The sequence below is a fragment of the Sus scrofa genome, chromosome 5, assembly GCF_000003025.6.
Source record: "Sus scrofa isolate TJ Tabasco breed Duroc chromosome 5, Sscrofa11.1, whole genome shotgun sequence".
NCBI classification, from domain to species: Eukaryota; Metazoa; Chordata; class Mammalia; order Artiodactyla; family Suidae; genus Sus; species Sus scrofa.
The window spans coordinates 25,711,180-25,737,738 of NC_010447.5; positions in this window are offsets into that span (position 1 = coordinate 25,711,180).

The window sequence follows — 26,559 nt, forward strand, 5'->3', positions numbered from 1 at the left end:
AGAACAATGAGGATTTGATGTGGATGATGTTCATATGTAAGATAGAATCTCTATGTCCCAGGAGGTGTTTGGAACACTTTACATGCATAATACCATTCAATCTCATCAGCCTATGAAGTAGGCACTTTTATTGCCCCCACCGCACAGATTAGGAAACTAGGCTCAGGTACATTCAGAAGCTTATTCCAGTTATACAGCTAGAAGTGGAGCTAGAATTTAAATGCAGGAAATATTAATCTAGAAACTAGAATATTGACCATTTGTAATACTACTACTTCATAAACCCAGGATTTTTAGTTAAGCCACCTCTGGGAAACAATCTAGCCAGAAGAAATGGTTGAGGCAATAATGATAGGAGTTTTAGCCATAAGATTTTAAAGCTGCCAAATGGCACTCAAATAGGAGCAAAGACATAGGAAAAGTACAGTGATGGAGTATCTATCTACATTACTAGGTAAGGAGTCTATTAGTTAAGTTACACATCTATGAGGAAATTTATTCACTGGCAAAATAACTTGGAAAGTGAGATTAGATTCTTCAAATAAAAGCATTGTTTGAAAACACCTGGATAGGATGAAAAATACAGGTGTGAAAAAATAAAAAGCAATAACCTCAATGTGATGATTTTTTAAAAATTCTTTGTCAGTTGACAGCATAGGTATTATGAGAAATTCTAAAGATACAAACTACTGCCTTTGGAATAGATTAGCAATGAGATCCTGTGTGTAGCACTGGAACTATGTCTAATCACTTATGATGGAACATGATAATGTGAGAAAATAGAAAGTGTACATGTTATGTATAACTGGGTCACCATGCTGTACAGTAGAAAAAAACTGTATTGGGGAAATAACAATTAAAAAAAAAGAAATTCTAAGAGCATTAAAACCGTCTCTTCATATAAGTAACCCATAAGCTAGCCTGGAAAAGATATACATCACTGTTAAAAAAATTAACAAAATTCTTGGGATATAGGAAATTGAACTCTTAAGACTCTGATATATTAAATAGAATTCATTTTAAGGTCAAGAACATAACTTATCAAGCCTTTGAGATGAGCTGTCTGCAAAACTTCTCTTTGATAGCACCTTCCCATTTTCAGAACTTCCCCAGTACTGCTTCTATTCCTAGATGTCTATTGATTTTTTGTTTCCTGTGATCAGATCAACATCACAATATGTTTTTGCACAAAAATACTTGTATATGTTTTAGTATTTTAAATTATAAGGACAGTAACTCTCTTGTGATATTGACACAAACCATAAAATTATTACTTAATATTAATTGCCTAAGACATGACTTCCCCAGTTATAGCTATTAAATAACACTCACCGAATGAATTTAGAAACAAAAAATAATCTGTTCCTTCTCATGAGGATGAAAGTAAAATCACTCACCCTGCTACTAGTTTAACAGAAAGATAAATACTTCAACTGAGAATAGTGACAATCAGAAGTTCTGCAGACCTCAAGTTTCTTCAGATATTGTCAAATTGGTATTTAATATTTCTGCCAAAGTTTGCATTAACTCTAGCAGTCACTCAGGAACACCTTCTTACTGAAATATAGACCCAAGTGCAGGAAAAGCATGGTCAATGGCAAATGATCAATGATATATGTTGAGCACTTGATAACTGCCAAGCCTTGATTTGAAACGAAAATTTTAAAAAGAAAATGATATGGGGTCAGGACAGGATTTAATTTTTTTTAAGAATTTGTTTTTAGAACAGATTTCAATTTTCATGAACATACAAAGGTACCATAGATGGTTTCCATCTACCCGTACCCAGATTCCTCTGTAATCAATATCTTAAATTAGCATAGTACACTTATAATTAATGAACCATAACTGATGCATTATTAACAAAAATCCATTAATTATGTAGACTTCCTTTGTTTACACCCAATGTCCTTTTTCTCCTCCAGAACCCTATTTAGAAATCCATATTGTATTTTGTTTTCATGTCTCCATAGGCTACTGTAAGCTGAGATATTTTATACAAAAAGTTCTTGTTCTTCATGATTTTGACAGTTTGGAGGATTAATTAAGAATGTTGTAGAATACCCTCTACTGAAATTTTCTGATTCTATTCTTATCATTAGGTTGGGTTTATGGGACTTAGGGAGGAGGACCACAGAGGGAAGTGTCATTTTTATCACACCGTATGAAGAGTACACACTATCAACATGACTTAAAACTAATGTTGACCTTGATCACCTGGCTGAGGCAATATTTGTCAGTTTTCTCCACTTTAAACTTGTTCCTCCCCACTTTCCACACTGACTCTTTGAATGCAAATCACTAAGCACGCCCCACATTTAGGAAGTAAAGAGTTATGCTCCTTTTTAAGGTGCAGTATCAACATAATTTGCAATGTTTCTATACAGAAAATTTGTTTTTTCTTCACTTATTAAATTATTCATTTATATCAGTATGGAACACTCTTCCTGTCTTTATATATGTTCTAAACTATATAATTTTCCTTCTCCCTGGTCAATTTCATTTTTTTTTTTTTTTTGCAGGGGAAGTTAGCTATTAATTCTGTCAGTTTTGATTTGTCTGATAAAGTATTTCTCCTTTACTTTTCATGGTTAATTCTGCAAGATTTATAATAGGTAATCATTTTTTCTTTTGAATACTTTTTGATATTTCATTAAGTAATATCTTCTTTGTATGGTTTCTGATTGATGAAAGTCCAACATAATCCTTATCCCTGTTACTCTATAGGTAAGGTGGTTGTTTTCCCTTTCTGATTTCTTTCAAGATTTTACCTTTGTCTTTGGTTTTCTGCAGTTTTAATATGATATGCTTGTTTTAGGTGGGTTGTTTTTTGTTTGGTTGGTTGGTTGGATGAGTGGGTTTTTTGGGGGCAGGGGTAGGTATTTATTCTGCTTGGTGTTCTCTGAGTTTCCTGGAACTATGGTTTTATATCTGTCATTAATTTTGAAAAATTCTTGACCATTATTATTTCAATATCTCTTCTGCTCTGTTCTCATTTTCTGCTTCTGATATTCCTATTACACATACAGGCACACCTTTGAGATTCTGCCGCTTCAGGTCCAGACCACTGCAGTAAAGCTAATATCACAATAAAGGGAGCCACAAGAATTTTTTGATTCCCTGGTGCATATAAAAGTTATGTTTACATTATACTGTAGTCTGTTAAGTGTACAACAACATCATATCTAAAAAAACAATGTACATACCTTAATTTAAGAAATACTTTCTTGCTAAAAGAAAATCCTAACATGAGCCTTCAGCATGTCAAAATCTTTTTGATGGTGGAGGGTTTGCTATATCAGGAGAATTACCAAAATGTGATACAGAGACAAGAAAGGAGCAAATGCTGTTGGAAAAATGGCACCCACAGATCTGCTTAGGGCAAGGTTGCAATAAAACTTCAATTTGTAAAAAAATTAAAAAAGCAGTATATACAGAGTGCAGTAAAGTAAAGCACAATGATATGAGGTATGCATACACTGAAACTGCTTCACAGTTCTTAGATACTCTATTTTTCATTTTTTTCTATTTGCATTTCAAAATAAGCACAAAATAATTATTGAAAAATAACTCCAAATTAAAAGTTAGCATACATTTCCTTAAAAAAACCTGAAATAGAACTACCATATGATCCAGTAATCTCACTTTTAGTCATATATCTGGAGAAATTAATTATTTGAAAAGATACACATGGCCCTATATTCATAGCAGCACTATTTACAACAGCCAAGACATGGAAGCAACCTAAATTCCATAGACAGAGGAATGAATAAAGAAGTTGTGGTACATACATACAATGGAAGTAATCAGCCATTAAAAAAAATAAAATAATGTCATTTTTGGCAATATGAATGGACGTAGAAATTATCATACTAAGTGAAGTCAGAGAGAAAGACAAATATCATATAATAGTACTTTTATGCGTAATCTAATAATTATACAAAAGAACTTATTTACAAAACATAAACAGACACAGATTTCAAAATCAAGCTTATGGTTGATTAAGTCTTGGTTACCAAAAGGGAAGTTGGGAGGGGGATAAATTTGGAATTTGAGATTAACATGTACATATTAATACACACAAAATAGACAGCTAATGAGGATCCTGTAGAGCACAGGGAAATATATTCAATATTCTGTAATAACTATGTAGGAGAAGAATCTGAGAAAGAATGGATATATGTCCATTCATAACTGTTTCACTTTGCTGTACACATGAAACTAACACATTGTAAATCAACCCTACTTTGATAATGTTTTAATAAATAATACAAGTTAGCATAAGTAATTCAGTGTGTTATTAGAAAATTATAAAATAACACATCAGAATATGTGATAGGATGCATTGTCATGATGACAATGAGAATAAAACAACAAACAAATCTATTATTATGATTATGAAACATATGCTGATAAAAGATAATGACACTTCTTTCTTGAGAAAAAATATGTTGTTAAGTTTCTACTTTATCTATCCCTTCATTCAGCAAAATACTATTAGGCATGTACTAAAGAGTACATAATTTGCTCAGGCTAAGGATAAAAATTAAACTTTCATACTCTGTCTTCAACTCTGAAGAACTCAAATCTAAAAAAAGTGACATTTTAAAAAGCTAAAAAAATTAAAAAATTAAAAATTAAATCATGTATTTACTGTAGAACATAGAAGAAAGATCACTTAAGAGTATTAGAGAATTCAGACATAAGACATCTGTGTCTTACTGTATAACTAAATCACTTAGCATGATAATTTCTAGGTCCATCCATGTTGCTGCAAATGCCTTTATTTCTTTCCTTTTTATGGCTGAGTAATACTTCATCATGTATATGTACCACATTTTCTTTATCTACTCCTCTGCCAATGGACATTTAGGTTGCTTCCATGTCTTGGCTATTGTATATACTGCTGCAATGAACACTGGAGTACACGTATATTTTTGAGTTGTGGTTTTCTCTGGATAGATGCCCAGGAGTGGGATTGCTGGATCAAATGGTAGTTCTATTTTTAGTTTTTTGAAGAATCTCCATACTGTTTTCTATAGTAGTTGCACCAATTTTCATTCCCTTTAACAGCATAATAGGTTCCCTTTTCTCCACACCCTCACCATCATTTATTGTTTGTAGACTTTTATTTTATTTTATTTTGTTATTTCCCCAATACATTTTTTTTCCCACTGTACAGCATAGTGACCCAGTTACACATACATGTATACATTCTTTTCTCTCTCATTATCATGCTCCATCATAAGTGACTAGACATAGTTCCCAGGGCTACACAGCAGGATCTCATTGCTAATCCATTCCAAAGGCAATAGTTTTCATCTATTAACCCCAAGCTCCCAATCCACTCTACTCCATCCTTCTCCCCTTTGGCAACCACAAGTCTGTTCTCCAAGTCCATGATTTTCTTTTCTATGGAAAGGTTCATTTGTGCCCTTATTAGATTCCAGATATAAGTAAAATCATATGGTATTTGTCTTTCTCTTTCTGACTTCCTTCACTCAGTATGAGAGTCTCTAGTTCCATACATGTTGCTGCAAATGGCAATTTGTCATTCTTTGTCATGGCTGAGTAGTATTCCATTGTGTATATATACCACATCTTCCTAATCCAATCATCTGTTGTTGGACATTTGGGTTTTTTCCATGTCTTGGCTATTGTGAATAGTGCTGCAATGAACATGTGGGTGCATTTGTCTTTTTCAAGAAGAGTTTTGTCTGGATATATGCCCAGGAGTGGGATTGCTGGGTCATATGGTAGTTCTATATATAGTTTTCTAAGGTACCTCCATACTGTTCTCCATAGTGGTTGTACCAGCTTACATTCTCCACACCCTCTCCAGCCTTTGTTATTTGTGGACTTATTCATGACATCTATTCTGACTGGTGTGAGGTGGTATCTCATGGTAGTTTTGATTTGCATTTCTATAATAATCAGGGATGCTGAGCATGTGCTTATTGGCCATCTGTATATCTTTCTTAGAGAAATGTCTATTCAGGTCCTTTGCCCATTTTTCAACTGGGTTGTTGGCTTTTTGATAATGGTCATTCTGGCTGGTGTAAGGTGGCACCTCGTAGTGCTTTGATTTGCATTTATCTATTAACTAGTGATGCTGAACATCTTTTCATGTGTTTTTTGGCCATATACATGTCTTTTTTGGAATTGTCTGTTTAGATCTTCTGCCCATTTTTTGAGGGGGTTGGTTTTTTGGTATTGAGCTGCAGGAAGGTGTTTATAAATTTTAGAGACTAATCCCTTGTCATCGCTTCATTTGCAAACATTTTCTCCCATTCTGTGGGTTGCCTTTTCATTTTGTTTAGGGTTTCCTTTGCTGTGCAGAAACTTTTAGGTTTAATGAAGTTTCATTTGCTTATTTTTGTTTTTATTGTCATGACTCTAAGAGGTGGATCTGAGAAGATGTTGCTGTCATTTTACGTCAGAGAGAGTTTGGCCTATGTTTTCCTCTAAGAGTTTTATAGTTTCTGGTCTTATATTTATCTTTAATCCATTTTGAGTTTCTTTTTGTGTCTGGTGTTAGGGAGTGTTCTAATTTCATTCTTTTCCATGTGGCTGTTCAGTTTTCTCAGCACCATTTATTGAAGGGACCATCTGTTCTCCATTGTCTATAGTTCCCTTCTTTGTCATACATTAGTTGACTGCATGTGTATGGGTTTAATTCTGTGCTTGCTATCCTGTTTCACTGATCTGTATTTCTGTTTTTTGTGCCAGTACCATATGGTTTAATGACCATAGCTTTGTAGTATAGTCTGAAGTCAGGGAGCCTGATTCCTCCAGCTCCATTTTTCTTTTTCAGGATGGTTTGGGCTATTATGGGTCTTCTGTGCTTCCAAAACAACTTTAAAATATTTCGATCTAGTTCTGTGAAAAATGTTCTTGGTAATTTGATAGGGATTGCATTGAATCTGTAGATTGCCTTGTTCAGTCATTTTGACAATATTGATTCTTCCAATCCAAGAGCACGGTATGTCTTTCCATCTGTTTATGTCAACTTTGATTTCTGTCATCAGTATCTTATTGTTTTCAGAGTTCAGGTCTTTTGTCTCTTTAGGTAGGTTTATTCCCAGGTATTTTATTATTTTTGATGCAATGGTAAATGGGATTGTTTCCCAAATTTCTCTTTCTGATTTTTCATTATTAACACATAGCAAAACGTTTTTGATTTACTAAGACAGCCAGTTGTTAAACAAGAGAGATAATAATCAGTAAAATATGATGTCTATCTCTCACATAAAACTTAGAGGTTTTAGGCAACTCTAAGCATCCTGGACTGCAAAGCACGTCTGAAACTCTTTCTACTCAGTCTCTCTTGCTCCAGAAAGCAGTCTTCCCTTGATAAAAGTATTCCAGTTATTATATAGGAAATTACCACTTCCCCTATAGCCATCTCTGCCTGTGGTTTAGGCTGATCCCTGAATAATTGCCAGTTTTGTACAACAGCCATCAAACAGAGGCAGCCCTACATTGATGGCACTGATGGCAACTTGTAGAGTGGAGTTCCTGTTGTGGTTCAGTTGTAATGAATCCAACTAGTATCCATTAGGACACAGGTTTGATCCCTGGCCTTGCTCAGTGGGTTCAGGATCGGCCTTGCTGTCAGCTGTGGTGTAGGTTGCAGATGCAGTTCAGTTCTGGTGTTGCTGTGGTTGTGGTATAGTTCAGCAGCTATAGCTCTGATCCTGGAAACCTCCACATGTGGGGGTGCAGCCCTAAAAAAAGGCAAAAAAAAAAGCAAAAAAAAAAAACAAACCCCAAAAAACTTGTAGAGCAAGAATGTATGCTTCTGAATAGTAAGATGCATCAATAACAAAGGGTAGTTATTAAGCTCAACAGCCTACAACCTCAATGAGGTTTCTGAGAAGTTGAATTATGGAGTAAAAAAGTAAAGTATTCATATTAAATTACATGATCTCTCAGGTCTCTTGCAGGAGACTGATTAAAAAAGTACATTGATTGAATTAATTTAGTTGACTAAAAATGGTAATCCCCAAAATCCTATTTAACATTATAAAAAAGGATAAAAAAGGCAGTATTTTTAAGCAAATCAATCTTTGTAGTTATCTGAATACATTTTTAAGGAAATTACCAGCAAAATTTTACAACTAATTCCTTTCAGTGAAACTTCTCCTATACCTATAATTTAATCTAGTGAATGAAACCTCTCCTATTCTCTTATTTACTAATTCATGTATTTGAATATGGAGAGTACATTTTGATATTTTAATAATGAAATAAAACATATGCAGTGTGCAAAGCAGATTGAGTTGAACCATTTTATTACATACAGATGTTTTGTTATCAATTTGAAGTATTTCTTTTTGAGGTACAGAGTGATATAATTTTATATTTCAGAGCTGAATATTCCATTAAATCATAAAATGATAATAACTCAATTTAATCATCAAAGAATATATTGTGATAACCTAAATTATGTTTTAACAACTCATTAATATAATTGGTCTTATATAACAAACATGATTGGGCCCTGGTAAGATATGAAATTTAATTGGCTCATTTCCATAATTGGAGCTATCCCATTAACTTACTATTTTTCTCTTTTAAAAACACAGTTGTTTCATTTTCTCAGAATAAGACTTTTGCATTGGATATGAGAAGTAGAACTATGGTGAAACTTAAGCACTGGTCTCCCAGATTAAACCTAATGGACCCCCTTCTTAATTTTAATTACAGATCCATGCATGTAATACATATTTTGCCTGTGGCATTCCTAGACCATAAATTCTGTCTACCTTTGAGATTTCAGTCTTTAAGATAAAAAAAGAGAAGGTATTTCTCCTCACATGCCTCTCATGGATATTAAATTAATAAAATTAGGTTATAGCTTTCTAAAAATGTGATATTTTGAATTTACTTTCTAAATTGCAATACTAGTTCTGCTAGCTCTGGTAATTCAGGTTTTATGAGTGTGGGTTTCTGATTGCTGGAGTTGAAACAAAATGCCTGGGCAGATACATCACTGGACATTTTAGTAATGCTCTCTGAATTGAAACATTGAGTAAATTCAGCAAGAAGAGTAGTTAGGCATCCAGAAAATGGCTTACTGAGAGTGCTTCATTTATAAACATTCAAAGAGACCTGTAGGAGGTTACTAAAGGTGTATGAGAACATCACATTTAAAAGTATGACTCAGAACCACATCAACAGACTTATGCTAAGACTTGTGATGGACCTATATACACCAAAGTGGTAAGCTTGGGATCAAAAATCACATATGCTCTTCCTACTTTCTAAATGAAAATATCACATGTTTTCTTAAACACTGCCTTTGGAAACCAAGTGAAAATATTATATTTCCCCCTCTTAACATAATTCTGATATGCCCCACCAACACTTCCATCTTTATAAATACTTCAGAGCTTGAAAAATAGTAATACTAATACAAATAAACATTAATTGAGCTCTACTGTGTTCTAGAAACAACTTTTATTACTTTACTAATAAAATTTAATCTTAAAAAATAAGCCTAAGTGATGGTTAATAACTCACTTATGGAGCCCTACTCTTGACTGAGCTAGGTCCCCCTAGTTAGAGTTTTCTTACTCCCTGCATGTTGTTATATTCACAATAATTTCTTTTTAACACTGGTTTTATTTCTTTCACCCTTATATTTTAAATATAGTGTGGGTAGGTGAATTGTCTATGCTAGTCATTATGTATTCCCAGCTCCTAACACATTGCTGTGCTCATAATAGATATTTGAAAGTATTTATTAGATTACACAATAAAGGGTGGTTTGAGTTAGTAGTTAGAAAATTAATACATTTTTCTTCAAGAATTCTCAGTTAAAGAAAATAATTATATGGTATAAATGAATCCCATGGTGGCTCTTTAAAATATGTGCAATTTGAATAATTTTAAAGGATGGAAACAAGAAAATGATTGTTTAAATGCCTCGATTTCAGTATATCTGAACAATAAAGATTTAGTGAATTTCTAGTTCCTGCCTTTGGCCAGATATTTGAAAATAAATACACAGGTATACCCAACTAAATTAACACCCTAATCATTTCCTCCAGTAGACTTTCACAGGGCTTATTTATCCGCCTGCAAGTGAAACCACTGTGTCTTAAAAACCTAAAGCCGAATGTACTCTGATCCTGTCTCCAGTGGTGGTTTAGATCCCTAACGTCTGTTATGCCAATCAACCTGTATGAACATGGGTTTCAGCTCTGGAGTGTGCCATATTGAATACTTTGCCAGCTGACTAGGCTTTGTGTAAAGCTTTATTATCTCCACCCTGTCCTGCTTCTCTTTCTGCTCCTCATCCTTGATCGGTTACATTCCCTGCGGTGGCAGGGGAACAAAGCACTTGCTTTAATGGGTCTTTTCCATCTCTGGTTTCTTCTTCCTGCTTTCATTATTTCCAGCTGTTTCCTAATATTTTTCCAGTGTGTATGAAAAAAGATCAAACCCTGAGAGGTACACGGAATAATTCAAGGGATATTCCTCTGAATTTAAAAACCTAGAGGTTTAAGAAAACCCTTCTAAAGAGAAGTATGTTAAATAGCCTTTCATGTGTACAGGTTTATATTTATAGCTTTAGATAACAGTAAATGCTACTTGGCCCGTTGCTCAACAAAGTAATTATTCCACTGCTATAGGAATATGTGAATTATAACTTTATTATTAAATATTTGTTGGTATCCACTGCATCAAATAAATGTCTTATATTGTAATTATTTCAGTTCTTAGAAGAGAAACTGTACAGTTATTATCAGTGATGTGAAGAAATTAGGTCACAGGTAAGAACTATTGAGGATAAAAAAAGTGTAATTAAAAATTTTAATTCCCCACATTTAACTGGGGTATACTAACAAACTAAATTTTATTAAAAACAAATTACATAATTTAAAAGCATGTTAACTTGTAGACAATAAATTAACAATTGACATCATGATCATGATCTACTTCTGAATAATTAAATGGGATATTAAGTTTTTATATGAGTTACTCAGATTATCTGCATTTTAAAAACTACATGAAATTAATATCATTGCTTATGATATCTTGAGTTAATTTTCTTTGTTTTTAAGAAGGTTTTTTTTTAATCCTAATTTCCTAATGGACTGATGGATTTTTGACTCAGTCAGTCTCAGCACTTGATACTTAGCAATCCTACAGTCATTAAAATATTTGCATATATCACACATAATTTTGAAGTATATGTGATATTAATATGTTTACTATTATAAGCAGTTTCCTCATGTTAACTTTTTTTTCTTTTCATGGCCAAACCTGTGGCATATGGAAGTTCCTGGGCTAGGGGTTGAACTGGAGCTGCAGCTGCAGGTCTACACCACAGCCACAGCCACACAGGATCTAAGCTGCATTTGTAACCTATGCTGGATCCTTAACCCACTGAGTGATGCCATAGAATGAAGCAGCATCCTTACAGAAGCTACGTTGGGTTTTCAACCCACTGAGCCACAAAAGGAACTCCATGTTAACTTTTTTTGACTTTGTAACAACACTATATAGCATGTAAAACCCTTATTACCATTTCTTTTTCAAATCTTTTTGTCTTTTCTAGGGCTGCACCCACGGCATATGGAGGTTCCCAGGCTAGGGGTCTAATTGGAGCTATAGCTGCCAGCCTACTCCAGAGCCCTGTCTGCTACCTACACCACAGCTCACTGCAATTCCGGAACTTTAACCCACTGAGCAAGGCCAAGAATCGAACCTGCAACCTCATGGTTCCTAGTCAGATTCATTAACCACTGAGCCAAGACAGGATCTCCCTTATTACCATTTTATAGATGAGAAAAATGAGACAGAGAGGTTACATAATTTGAGGTAACTCGCCTAGTAAAAGCAGAGCCAAGATTCAAACCAAAGATTATTTTTCAAAGCAATATGCACTTAGTATTCTACAACACAGCTCTATGTAAATGACAAGAATAAGGAACAGAAGAGTTTTTTAAAGTATATTTGGGATGTCTCAAAAATAGATAGGCATCAATGGAGCTTTATTTTTAAAATGTTTGCATTTTCTCATAAGCTAAACACTAATCCATAACAAATGTTTCTTTCACCTGAAAAACATTCATTTGTACACCTTTAAAGAAAACTATTTCTAAACTTGCAGGAAATCATGCAATACCTGTTTTTAGAGTTTGAAGGAAATGCTTGTAGGAAATTGTTCAATTAGTGCCCCTAGGTCAATATATTTTTCCTAAAATATAAACTGAAATGAGGTAAATATTGAAATATTTTTAACAGTCTTAGGCAAGTAACATTATTATTTGCTGTATGGAACACTATTTGAATCATGACAGGTATAGCAATAATAGGAGTATGGATAAAAATAATTCTCAGGAGTTCCCGTCGTGGCGCAGTGGTTAATGAATCCGACTAGGAACCATGAGGTTGCGGGTTCGGTCCCTGCCCTTGCTCAGTGGGTTAACGATCCGGCATTGCCGTGAGCTGTGGTGTAGGTTGCAGACGCGGCTCGGATCCCGCGTTGCTGTGGCTGTGGTGTAGGCCGGTGGCTACAGCTCCGATTGGACCCCTAGCCTGGGAACCTCCATATGCCGTGGGAGCGGCCCAAGAAATAGCAACAACAACAACAACAACAAAAGACAAAAGACAAAAATAATAATAATAATAATAATTCTCAAATAGAGATATGCCATTTCTGTTTTATACTGCTAAATAACATCAAAAATTAGTGGCCTTAAATAATAGAAATTCTTTATTTCCCAGGTTTTGGTGTGTTGACCAGATTCACTTGGCATCTAATGGGGTGTCAGGATGGCTACAAAGTTAAACATGTCTTTACTCACAAGGCTGGCAGTTGGGAAATTAGTGGGGACCATTGATCAGTGGCATCAATACTCCTGCATATGAACCTCTCAACACAGCTTCTTGGACTTCCTCACATCATAATGGTTTATTTCCAAGAAAGAACATTCCAAGTGTATAAACACCAACATATGAACTCTTACCCAGCTTTCACATTCATCAGGCTTGCTCATTTCTTTGGCCAGTGCTGGTTACATGGTCAAACCCAGAACAATGTGGGTGAAGACTACAGATGGGCGTGAATATAGGGGGTATGGTTCATTGACTGCCATCAAAGTAATAACTATCATTCAGTAAAAATAAGTAATATAAATCTCCACCTAATTTGCCATCTCTGCTTTAATCAATGACAAGTTCACTGAAAATCTAGCTCTTACCATCTTTGCAGACTCAGAGTTAGCATTATACAGACAGCCTCAGTCTAAGAATATTGTGGGATATAATTTTCTCATTGAATTCCTTGCATATTATATTTTAGGAATGAATGTGAACTTTCCTAATTTCCCTTGGAATCGAACTAAATCTTCCATCCTTTGTTTGAAGTGACTAGGATTTTTGCCTTTACTCTCTCTTCTAATATTTATTCAATTATTTTATTTTTTATTTTATAATGATTTTTATTTTTTCCATTACAGCTGGTTTAAAGTGTTCTGTCAATTTTCCACTGTATAGCAAGGTGACCCAGTCACACATACATGTATACATTCTTTTTTCTCACATTATCATGCTCCATCATAAGTGACTAGATATAGTTCCAAGCGCTATCCAGCAGGATCTCATCGCTTATCCATTCCAAATGTAATAGCTTGTATTTATTAACCCCAAATTCCAAATCCACCCCACTCCCTCCCTCACCCCCTTGGCAACCACAAGTTTGTTCTCCATGTCCATTATTAGATTATTTTAAAATGCATTTCCTCTCTTGCTTTCAAGCATAATTCTGAAAACTAAGTCCACTTCCCCAGCTGCTGACCTCTGAAGAAAAATATCACAATAATGTATATCTATTTAAGTAAAACACTAGCAATAATTCAGTCATGGGTTTCAACTCTGGAGGATCTCACTGTATACTGAGGGATATGACTCTCAAAATAACTTGTTTTAAAACACATACTAATATTTATGTGTTTCCTAAATGCCTTGCCAAACCAGTTATACTTTCAGTGTCCATCAAACCACATCTGGATAAATTTCCAAAAACCTACACTTCTCTGGTCATTTATTTTATTCCTGTATCACAGTTCTTCTCTATACCCTCCTTATTTTGATCAGTTTTGATAAATGAATATATTCATTTAAACATATGAATAAGATTAAGGACACTTCCATGAACCAAAAGTTCTTATTTCACTTACCAGTTAACATTCACCTATCACTTTCTCAGCCATCTAACTGATTTCTGTCATTACAAACTAGATTCTGTGATTCGTTGGTTTAAAAACTGTGTCAAAACCAAACCCAAACCAAAAAAAACAAAAAACCCTCAAAAAACTATTTTATGAAGTCTGCCAATTTTGAGAATGTAAATATTCCTACTATGGCACCATGGCTGATTTAAACTACCAAGGTGACATCACTAAATGTAGATTTGGAAATAAATGTAAATTAGCACTATATACTAGTATCATTTTATATTACTCTAGTATTTCCATCTTTAAAATACAATATAAATTAATAAACTTAACATAGATAAGAACTGATGAATTTTATTTATTACATATTACTCAATTATAAATTTATATATTTTTTAGTATTTGTTTTGCTCAACTGGCTCACAAAAATCTTGAAAATTTTACCACAAGTTACTGGGAAGCTGGTATGAGCCAACGCAACACAACACTAACCATATTTGCCTATTCTGTAAAACAAATGCCATATAAATGAAATTCGTTTCTATGTCTTCTTTTGCATTTGGTGTCTTTTGCACAAATAAGGTGTGTGAGATTCATGCATGTTACTGCATGTGGCAGTAGCTTATTGCCTTTTATTGCTGAATGATATTCCAACATACAAATAGAAAACAGTTTGTTTAACTAAATACCTCTTAATGGACATTTGTATCATTTTCAGGTTTAGCTCTTTGTTTTTGGCTCTTTTTCTTTTCTTTTTTTGTTTCCATTTTTTTAGCCGCATCCACAGCATATGGAAGTTTAGAAGTTCCCAGGCCAGAGCTGCCACCTAGGCCATAGCTATAGCAACACCCAACCCTTAACCCACTGTGCCACAGTTGGAACTCCTTCAGGTTTGGTTCTTATTAATAAAACTATGGTCACCAGTATAGACTTTTATGTAAACTCATACATTGATTTTATTTAATAAAATCCTAAGCATGGACTTGTCGGGTCAGTGGGTGTTTAGCTTTATGAGACAATGCCAAAATATCTTCCAAGTAGTTTTAATTTTGCATTTTTGCCAGCAATATATGAGTTTTTAAGTCAAATTATATTCTTGACAACACTTGAAATTGCTAGTCTTTGTATTTTATCCATTCTAATGGATAAGAAGTAGTATTTCATTATGTATTAAATGGACTTTGCTAAGAAATAATTTCTTTGAAAATCTTTCCAAGTAGTTCTTAGTCATTTTTATGTTTTCTATAACAAAGTGACTTTTCAATATCTTTTCCCCCTTACACATATTTTGTCAGATTATGTGCTGTATTTCCCCCATTTCCACAATCACTGCTCAGTAATGCTATGGGACAAAGGAATGTCATGTGGCTGGTAGCACGGACACCAATTTGGACTCATTGCCCTCTGCAGGTTCTTTCAAAAACAAGGTCTGCACTCAATTATTTGAACTGAACTGGGAACTGAAAGGCTTACTGAAAAGCTTACTAGCAGCATACATTAAAGATACTGCAGACCTGTCACCACCACCCCTTCCCAGGGTAGGCCCTGTTTGAGAGACTCCTACAATTGTAAATAACATTTTTTTTCCCCTTGGCATCATCTGTGCTCTGGGGCTGTACTTCTTGGGGGGAAGTCAGACATTCAGAAAACACAGTGACTTTCCTCTTAGAAGTAGTCATAATAGCATCTTCAATAATTTGAGAAGACAATATTGGTAGAACTAGCCCTCAGACTACAAAAATCTCACCAAAATGAGGCTACCCTTTGCAAGGACCTTTCTAAAGGGAAAACTAAGATAGCTGTGTTGTTTATATTATCCAAACTTCAATTAGGAAAGTCTCCAATTAGGAAAGGTGGTAGAAAATTTTTAAAGTGATCACAACGGACCTGAAGAAATTCATGCCAGTCTCAACTCACTGTCTGGTGTTGTTATACATGATAGAATTGGCCTAGATTGCTTTCCTGCAGGCCCAGGTAGAGTTTCTGCAATCATTAGTACATCCTACTGTGTCTTAGGCTTTAATGCATGGATGGACCAAATGAAAAAGGTAGTACAAAAACTTAAGGAGAACACCACTTGGAATTCTAAGGTAGACACTGATGATTTACGAGAACTGCTCTGCTAGTTGTGTCATAGACTCTCCTAGTTGAAGTTAATACTACATTTGGGTCTGATCCTGCTGCTCATCCAGTAAATAGTAGGTTTAAAATTAAATGCTAGAATTGGTCTCATTTTACATTGGTCAGATTAATCATCAGAAAATTCACCAGAATATATTCACCAGCCAAGGTGATATAGGAACAAGGGTGCATATAGTTGAGGAAAACAATTTTCCAAGGGTGTATTTGTATTTCTCTTTATCTTGGAAGAATAGGCATTGACAGACATTTGTTCTAGACTATATATACAAGGTTATTTGTATTATAAACAGCCTTGGAAGATAGAGGTGATGTCTTCTTCCAAAGCAAGGATAGGCATTCTTCCTTTTCAGTATAATAATAATAATACAATAGTAATAATAATAATAATAATAATAATAATAATAATAATAATAATATAAATCTCCTTCTGAAATAAAGTGCCGGCAATCTTAATGCCCATTATAAAAAATTTGAGTTCCCTAAGCTTAGGGCTCTCTCTAAAGCACAATACATTGCATGTACTGTTGTCAATTGGCCCTCTTCATGCTATTCTATAGGAACTGGGACTCAGGGAATTAACATAAAAAGGCTAATATTCTAGGTACTGTTGATGTTGTGAATAATAAACTGTCATTCTCTGACCCATGTAACTGTGGCTGGCTATCTTGTGAGCCTCTAAGAAGGATGACGTCTCAGATCTATACAGTTTTTGGCAGTGTCTATGTCCAGTAAAATATAGGTAAGAGAAAGGTCGTAGCTGTATTATTGGTTAAAGAGTAAACTCTGGAAACAAAGTACTTATTTAAAGGAGAACAGATTAAAAGACTGTTGTAGTATATCTACACAATGTGTACTATAGTTATAATTACATGGTTATAAAAATTAAAGAACTGAAAAGCCTGACAATTTGGAGCATTCTCAAAGACAGTATGTTGTGTGATAGAAGTCAGACACAAAATAGTACGTACAATATGATCCCATTTACAGAGTATACAATACTCTATCAATATCAATAGAAAAACTGTGAAGGTAATCAGAAAACAAGGAAAATCTGAAAAAAATATCACATCCAAAAGAGCTAAGAAAACATGACAACTAAATGTAATATGACACACTGGATGAGATCCTGAAATAGAAAAAAGATATTAGGTAAAAACCAAGGACATCTCAATAAACTATGGACTTTAATTAACAATAACGTATCCCGCATGACTCAATCAGGATAAATGTACTAAGGGATAATTACACACTAAATAATTACTGGGCAAACTGTGTATGGGTATGGTTATGGGAACTTTCTGTACTAAAATCTAAAACTATTCTAAGTAAAAAATTATTTAAATTTTTTAAATGGCTAAGCATCCTCACAGAAAGAGAGCAAGACAGCGCTGACTTCCGGGGCATGTGACTATTATCAGTTTTAAACTTTTTTCAGTGTTCCATACTTTTCTCAGTCACGTTATTTTATCTCTTGCATTTTCTATTAGTCTTTAATCACATATCCAAGGCCTCTTAGGAACACAATCAGTATCTAATAAATTTGTATATAGTGGTAAGACATCCATAGGTCATTTTCCCTTAGTAACTTTTCATTATCAGTGATGAGACACTATTTCACTCTATGTTTATAGACAATATCTACTAGAAAGAAAATAAACCAACTGGTTTCTATTGACACCAGGATTTTGTTCTACAAGTACTGGAGTTCTCCATATAATTTGCAGAACTATTTAGTGATTCATACTTCTTCTTAAGAATTTAAATAAAAATGACTTGATATTAGTATCTCATAATCAAAATACTATTCCAGCAAATGGGGAAGTTAGGTCATGTCCGCAATACATTATAAATGGAAACATTTTAAATAAATCTTTCAAGTTACTATTGTTTATTTTGAAAACAAACCCCCACATAAGTCTGGCTCCAAATTATCAAATTTGCAGAATGGCAGACACCAGCCAGCTGTCATTTAATGAACAGTTTTGTCATATATGGACATTACTAGAGTTTATTACCTATTCTATTATCCTATAAAAATAGATATATCAATTAGTTCAATGGAGAAGTGGAGAAACAACAGTGATTTTGATAGGACATAATGCCAAGGCTAATATAATTTGATATCACAGGAACAATTGCATGATCCATTCTATACTGTCCAAAATGTTGACAAGCCTTTCTCTAAGTAAAACATTTATAGAAATATCACAGGCAAGAAACCCATGGGTCAAATCTGATTATATATTCAAGTAACATTAATCATGCCATGTCTCTAGATGTTTAAAATTAAAGTTTGAAGATTAACTATTAGTACAAACATTGGTGAGAAATTTTAATAATTTAAAAATAAATTGAGTACTAACAATTCTGAATGGTTCATTAGTTATTCAATTTTCTTTCTTTCTCTCTCTCTTTCTCCCTTCCTTCCTTCCCTCTCTCCCTCTCTCTCCCCTTCTTTCCTTCCTTCCCTCCCTCCTTCCTACTTTCCTCCCCTCCTTCCTTCCTTCCTTCCTTCCTTCCTTCTTTCTCTTTTTAGGTCCACATCCAAGACATATGGAAGTTCCCAGGCTATGGGCTGAATTGGAACTACAGTTGCTGACCTCTGCCAAAGCCACAGCAACAAAGGATTCAAGCCACATCTTCGACCTTCACCACAGCTCACAACAATGCAGGCTCTCTAACCCACTGAGAGAGGTCAAGGATCAAACTCGCATCCTCATGAATACTAGTTGGGTTCCTTACCACTGAGCCACAACAGGAACTCCTAGATTTTCTATCACTACCTACATCAAATGAAAATCAAGACACAGATAGACTAAAATATTAATAACTTTTTAAGTTGCATTTCTAACCCCAAAGTCTCAATCCTTTTGGTAATTTTTTGAGTCAAGAATGAAAGTATCTTTTCTTTATAAGATTTCACCAAATCATTATTGAATAAAACTGTACATATAAACATTCTTAAACTTCAAAAGAAGGTATGAATACATGCCCAGAAATAAAGTTTTAATCTGATTTCCATTGAAAGGAAGATTAAAAAACATAATCATATAAAAAAGTTTATATTTTTCCAAACAAATACTTATATTTTGCTGAAAAGAGATTGCTAAAATCAATGTGTAGCTTGTATGTCCATTCTAAATATTAGATGTTGCAACAGAATTTTCTAAAGACTATGGAAAGAGAAAGAGATATTTGATTTGTATGAGTTTTCCAGATTACTAGGAATTAATTTTTTCTTTATCTTTTATTGTAATATTATTTTACCTCAAATTCAATTATAGAAATAAAATTAGGTATCCAACAAAATATAACGAAGTCTGTAGACAGAAATTACATTGCAGTCATCCTTCTAGAGATGCTAGTAGACACACCACTTTTTGTTAATCTTATTAGACCCATAAAGGGCAGCCTTTGTTTAATAGCAAATTTTGACATTTATTACCTTGCTTGTAAAAGATTTTTCCCTCATCAATTTATGAAGTCATAAGTGCATCACTTTTCTTGAATATTGCATTATCTCTGATATTCTAACTTGTTCTTATTTCCTCTGTTCTAATGCACAGGGTTCTAATACAACATCCTTGAATAATGAACAGAATGTTTGTGTCTCTACAGCCAGTGTCCTAGTAATGGCAGAAAGTTCTTCTGTTCAATGAGATATAAGCAATTGGTTTAAAATTTAAAATAAAAGAATTGAAGTTACATATGTGTAATCCCTCAGTACTTATGTGTTATTGTGTGTGAGAGTAAATTCATGTTTTTAACTGTGTGGTGGGAAAACACGTAAATATATCATCTACATCAGACCCTACCTGCTACTAAAATAATTTAATCAATCTTTTTATTTTTTCTAGTTATAGGACACTAGTTCGTTTTACTTTCTAAGAATATTTCTCCTTGTGGAAGTAAAGAGGCCTTTCAAATAGTTATTGAATAAGCTATATATTATATTTTAAACATAACTTCACAGTTTTATTATCTTAATTTTTTTTTTTTTTTTTAAAGATGAAGGTTAGAACTGGATGACCTGGCCTTTTTTCTTCTTGTCTCTTTCCCGTTCAAAACCTTTCTATCTATTAATGGCCAGTAAACCTCAAAACAATTCCTTTTGAAGTTTGACCTTCTAGAAAATCTGCTTAGCCTGACAACCATAGCTGTCCTCCTTTCTGTCATAATGCTGCTTTCCTTGGGCACAGTGGAAATCACTGCACTTCTGGCCCTACTTCATGTTATGTGACTTGTACTTGCCACATCTGAATTGAATATCTGTATGTTTTAGGAGTGTTCACTATGTTTCCAGGAGAAATGCTAGTATAAAAGGCTATTTACTATTTTGTTTGATGAAAATAGGATGAGGTTTCTGGATACAGTTTTTTCATTACATCAGACTGCTTTCACTTGAAGTTAATTTAGATAAATTCAGTTGGCAGAATGTGACACTGTAAGATTTCATTTATAGTAAATGAAATTCAAATATTGCTTTTGTTTTAAGGAACTAAAATACTTTATAATATCTCAGATTTTCAGTATTATTTATATTTTGAAATGTAGATATACAGCAGAAATGTAGGTAGGAATAAGTCAATTGATTGCTCAAAGCATTTAAAAACCCAGTTACTAATACAGCAAAATTTTATTGAGCATGTGATTGTTCTGGGAAATTTTCTAAGTATGGGAAGAGAATTGTGAATTAACTTATCAAAAATTCCTACTTCAAGTGGATTTTAGATTCTAAAAGGACAGAAAATAAAAAAGTAATTTCATTATTCTCAGAGTTCTCTATGTTTACTGACTTTCCTCTTCAAAATTTAATTATGCCTTTAAGTTTTCAAAATTATTAACCAACATACTCGAGTAAGTTCCACAGCAAAGTTTAAGGAAGGAAAACAAACACAAGGAATTAATGACATCATAGAGATCCAGACATTTAATCCAGTGCCATTAAATAATATTCCCGCATTTTAGGCATAGATAAATTTCAAAAAGTGATTTATTCAAGCTATAGAAATATATCTGAAAAAAATGTAGACTCTGGTAATAATAAGATTTTTATTCTACCTATAAAATATCATGGTCACTTCATAATCTTAGCTAACATATTTAAATTATTAATTTTAAAATTAATATTTTAAGGTCTCGCAAAGACAAGTATTCTATGAGATCCAAGTTATCTTTAAACTGGAAAAATTTAGTATCAATTTGGAATTTCTTTTACCCACTTCTTGTAGAATCCTCTATAGTTATTCAAAGGAGTGCTCTTCCAATTTAGTATAGTGGCTCTTAAACTGGAATTTAGAAAATTTGAGGTAAGACATTCGCAAGACATGAGGTCAGACATTTATGTTATCCTGGCCATGGCTTTTCCTCTATTAATATGTCCATTAAAGTAGGTGATGTATAAAACTCTTTCCCAAATCAAATTCCTGAAGCTATTCTGATGAAACAACTCTAAATCTGGGCAGTGTGTATTGGAACAGCCTAACTTTGACCATCTTAAAAATCTCTAAAATGAACAACCTTAAGGTAAATTTAAATGTGGCTTTAAGAGATGTACCTAAGCAGTAATCAAGAAATTTTGAAGATCTGCTTGAGTAGAGTGATTATAAAAGAGCCCCCAAACCGCACGACAGAATTATCAATGCATTACTTCTCAACTGTGAAATTTCTGAATGCCATTAAAATTTTGAAATCTCACAGAGACTAAAACTGTGAATAGGCCCCTAAGTCCTTGTGTTTTGAAGTAAAAGGCTTTCCCTTTAGACTCCCAGGCTTCCTCTCAGTCTCAAAAAACTGATTCAAGAGTTAATGAGCAGGAAATACTGTTACAGCTAAAAACTTGTTAAAACAGTCTCTAAGACATCATGCCCTACCTTGGCTCAGGAAGTTACTCTAACCGGCTTTTCACAAATGATTTCTTCCTTGCTGAATTGCTTTCTTTTACTAATGGTTACTTTCTAGTTAGAGTTAGACTGCACCTGTGTTTTCTTTTGGAATTGGAACACTCCCTAACACGCTCTTCCATCTGTGAGCAATCTTCACCACAGAGAGAAGGTCAAGGTGCAATAGTCCTGAAGGCCACCAGCAACTGTCACCGGACTATGTGACTCCAGCCTTAACAATTTTGAAATGATCTATGGAGGGAGAAGAAGGCAGGTAGCCTAATCCTTATCAACAGCTAAACTTGTAAAACCCCTTGATATGCCCTCTCAAGGGAAGACAAAGTTTGGAGGTATTAGCCTGCTGCGGCCTCCTTTGCCTGGCAAAGCAATAAAGTGTTCTTTCTGCTTCACCCAAAGCTTCTCAGACTTAATTAGTGGTGGTGTACAAAGGCTGCGTTTTACCTACACATTTTGCAGATATGTTTACCAATAAAAGCCTTACCTTAATTATAAGCTAAATCTGATTCCTGTTTTAATTCTTATCTTTTAAACATCTACTTTCTCGGAGTTCCCGTGGTGGCGCAGTGGTTAACGAATCCGACTAGGAACCATGAGGTTGCAGGTTCGGTCCCTGGCCTTGCTCAGTGGGTTAACGATCCGGCGTTGCCGTGAGCTGTGGTGTAGGATGCAGACGTGGCTCGGATCCCGCGTTGCTGTGGCTCTGGCGTAGGCTAGAGGCTATAGCTCTGATTCGACCCCTAGCCTGGGAACCTCCATATGCCACGGGAGCGGCCCAAGAAAGAGCAAAAAGACAAAAACAAAAAACAACAAAAAAAAATCTACTTTCTTATATACATTGGAAAGCAAGCCTGGTTATTGCAGTAGCATTTGAAACTAAGACGTATTCAAGAGAAAAGGTGTTTGTCTTCATCAGAATTTTACTTGTCGACAAGATCTGATGATGGAGAGATTCAAATCTAGATCTATGAGAAACGGATGCAAAACCTGAATTACAAAGTCCAGGGATAAAAAAGATTTGGAGAAAGAGATGGTGCTTAGTATAAGAGTATGTTTTTTTAATTAAATATTATTTGTTTATTGTCAGCAAAAATTGTGAAAGACTGGTAATAGTCCAAAAAGATAATTTGATGTCTTTCATTGGAAAACTAAATGCTTTCTAGGATACCTTTCTGGATTATGTCCACCTTTCATTGTCTTCGATCTATTTTACGACTCTATAAGTTATAGAACACTGAAAATAATACAAATTAGCTGTATTCACAGAAAACTAAATTTTCTGTGTCAGGTGTACTAATTATTGCCCTATGGATAGATCTATTTGTATCTACATGTAAATTCATTTCGGTATCACTTTTCTGTCTACATATATGTGATATTTTTATTTTCCTTTGACCTGTTGAAAGATTTTATGGATCTTAATATTAAAATAGTATATTTTATGTGTGTTTATTTTACATTGTTAAGAGTCATTATCTTTTTTAATATTTTTATTCTTTACCAGTATTCAAACATTTGTGTTCATAAAAATCAGATAATTAAAGATAAGGCAATTTTGGTTTATCTTTCACATCCTGAGATTTTTTTTTTTTTTTTTTTTTTTTATTTTCCCACTGTACAGCATGGGGGTCAGGTCATCCTTAGATGTATACATTGCAGTTACAGTTTTTTCCCCCACCCTTTCTTCTGTTGCGACATGAGTATCTAGACATAGTTCTCAATGCTATTCAGCAGGATCTCCTTATAAATCTATTCTAGGTTGTGTCTGATAAGCCCAAGCTCCCGATCCCTCCCACTCCCTCCCCCTCCCATCAGGCAGCCACAAGTCTCTTCTCCAAGTCCATGATTTTCTTTTCTGAGGAGATGTTCATTTGTGCTGGATATTAGATTCCAGTTATAAGTGATATCATATGGTATTTGTCTTTGTCTTTCTGGCTCATTTCACTCAGGATGAGATTCTCTAGTTCCATCCATGTTGCTGCAAATGGCATTATGTCATTCTTTTTTATGGCTGAGTAGTATTCCATTGTGTATATATACCACCTCTTCCGAATCCAATCATCTGTCGATGGACATTTGGATTGTTTCCATGTCCTGGCTATTGTGAATAGTGCTGCAATGAACATGCAGGTGCATGTGTCTCTTTTAAGTAGAGCTTTGTCCGGATAGATGCCCAAGAGTGGGATTGCAGGGTCATATGGAAGTTCTATGTATAGATTTCTAAGGTATCTCCAAACTGTTCTCCATAGTGGCTGTACCAGTTTACATTCCCACCAGCAGTGCTGGAGGGTTCCCTTTTCTCCACAGCCCCTCCAGCACTTGTTATTTGTGGATTTATGAATGATGGCCATTCTGACTGGTGTGAGGTGGTATCTCATGGTAGTTTTGATTTGCATTTCTCTTATAATCAGCGATGTTGAGCATTTTTTCATGTGTTTGTTGGCCATCTGTATATCTTCCTTGGAGAAATGTCTATTCAGGTCTTTTGCCCATTTTTCCATTGATTGATTGGCTTTTTTGCTGTTGAGTTGTATAAGTTGCTTGTATATTCTAGAGATTAAGCCCTTGTCAGTTGCATCATTTGAAACTATTTTCTCCCATTCTGTAAGTTGTCTTTTTGTTTTCTTTTTGGTTTCCTTTGCTGTGCAAAAGCTTTTCAGTTTGATGAGGTCCCATGGGTTTATTTTTGCTCTAATTTCTATTGCTTTGGGAGACTGACCTGAGAAAATATTCATGATGTTGATGTCAGAGAGTGTTTTGCCTATGTTTTCTTCTAGGAGTTTGATGGTGTCCTGTCGTATATTTAAGTCTTTCAGCCATTTGGAGTTTATTTTTGTGCATGGTGTGAGGGTGTGTTCTAGTTTCATTGCTTTGCATACAGCTGTCCAGGTTTCCCAGCAATGCTTGCTGAATAGACTTTCCTTTTCCCATTTGATGTTCCTGCCTCCCTTGTCAAAGATTAATTGACCATAGGTGTCAGGGTTAATTTCCAGATTCTCTATTCTGTTCCATTGGTCTGTCTGTCTGTTTTGATACCAGTACCACACTGTTTTGATGACTGTGGCTTTGTAGTATTTCTTGAAGTCTGGGAGAGTTATGCCTCCTGCTTGGTTTTTGTTTCTCAGGATTGCTTTGGCGATTCTGGGTCTTTTGTGGTTCCATATAAATGTTTGGATTGTTTGTTCTAGTTCTGTGAACAATGTCATGGGTAATTTGATAGGGATTGCATTGAATCTGTAGATTGCTTTGGGTAGGATGGCCATTTTCACAATATTGATTTTTCCAATCCAGGAACATGGAATATCTTTCCATTTCTTTACATCTTCTTTGATTTCTTTGATTAAGGTTTTATAGTTCTCGGCATATAGGTCCTTTACCTCCTTGGTCAGGTGTATTCCGAGGTATTTGATTTTGTGAGGTACAATTTTAAAAGGTATCATTTTTTTGTATTCCTTTTCTAATGTTTCATTGCTGGTATACAGAAATGCAACTGACTTCTGAATGTTCATCTTATATCCTGCCACTTTGCTGAATTTATTAATCAGTTCAAGGAGTTTTGGGGTTGAGTCCTTAGGGTTTTCTAGGTATAGTATCATATCATCTGCATACAGTGACAGTTTGATCTCTTCTCTTCCTATATGGATGCCTTTGATTTCTTTTGTTTGTCTAATTGCTGTGGCTAAGACTTCCAAAACTATGTTGAAGAGCAGTGGTGAGAGTGGGCATCCCTGTCTTGTTCCAGATTGGAGTGAGAAGGCTTTCAGTTTTTCCCCATTGAGGATTATATTTGCTGTGGGTTTATCATAAATGGCTTTGATTATCTTCAGGAATGTTCCCTCTATACCCAGTTTGGCGAGGGTCTTGATCATGAATGGATGTTGAACTTTGTCAAATGCTTTTTCTGCGTCTATTGAGATGATCATATGATTTTTGACCTTTTTTTTGTTAATGTGGTGTATGATGCTGATTGATTTGCGTATGTTGAACCATCCTTGTGAACCTGGGATGAACCCAACCTGGTCATGGTGTATAATTTTTTTGATATGTTGTTGGATTCGGTTGGGTAAGATTTTGTTGAGAATTTTTGCATCTATATTCATCAATGATATTGGCCGATAGTTTTCTTTTTTGGTGGTATCTCTGCCTGGTTTTGGAATGAGGGTGATGGTGGCCTCATAGAATGTCTTTGGGAGTATTCCTTCTTCTTCAACCTTTTGAAAGAGTTTAAGGAGGATGGGCACCAATTCCTCTTTATATGTTTGATAAAATTCACCTGTGAAGCCATCTGGTCCTGGACTTTTATTTGTAGGGAGTGATTTTGTGTC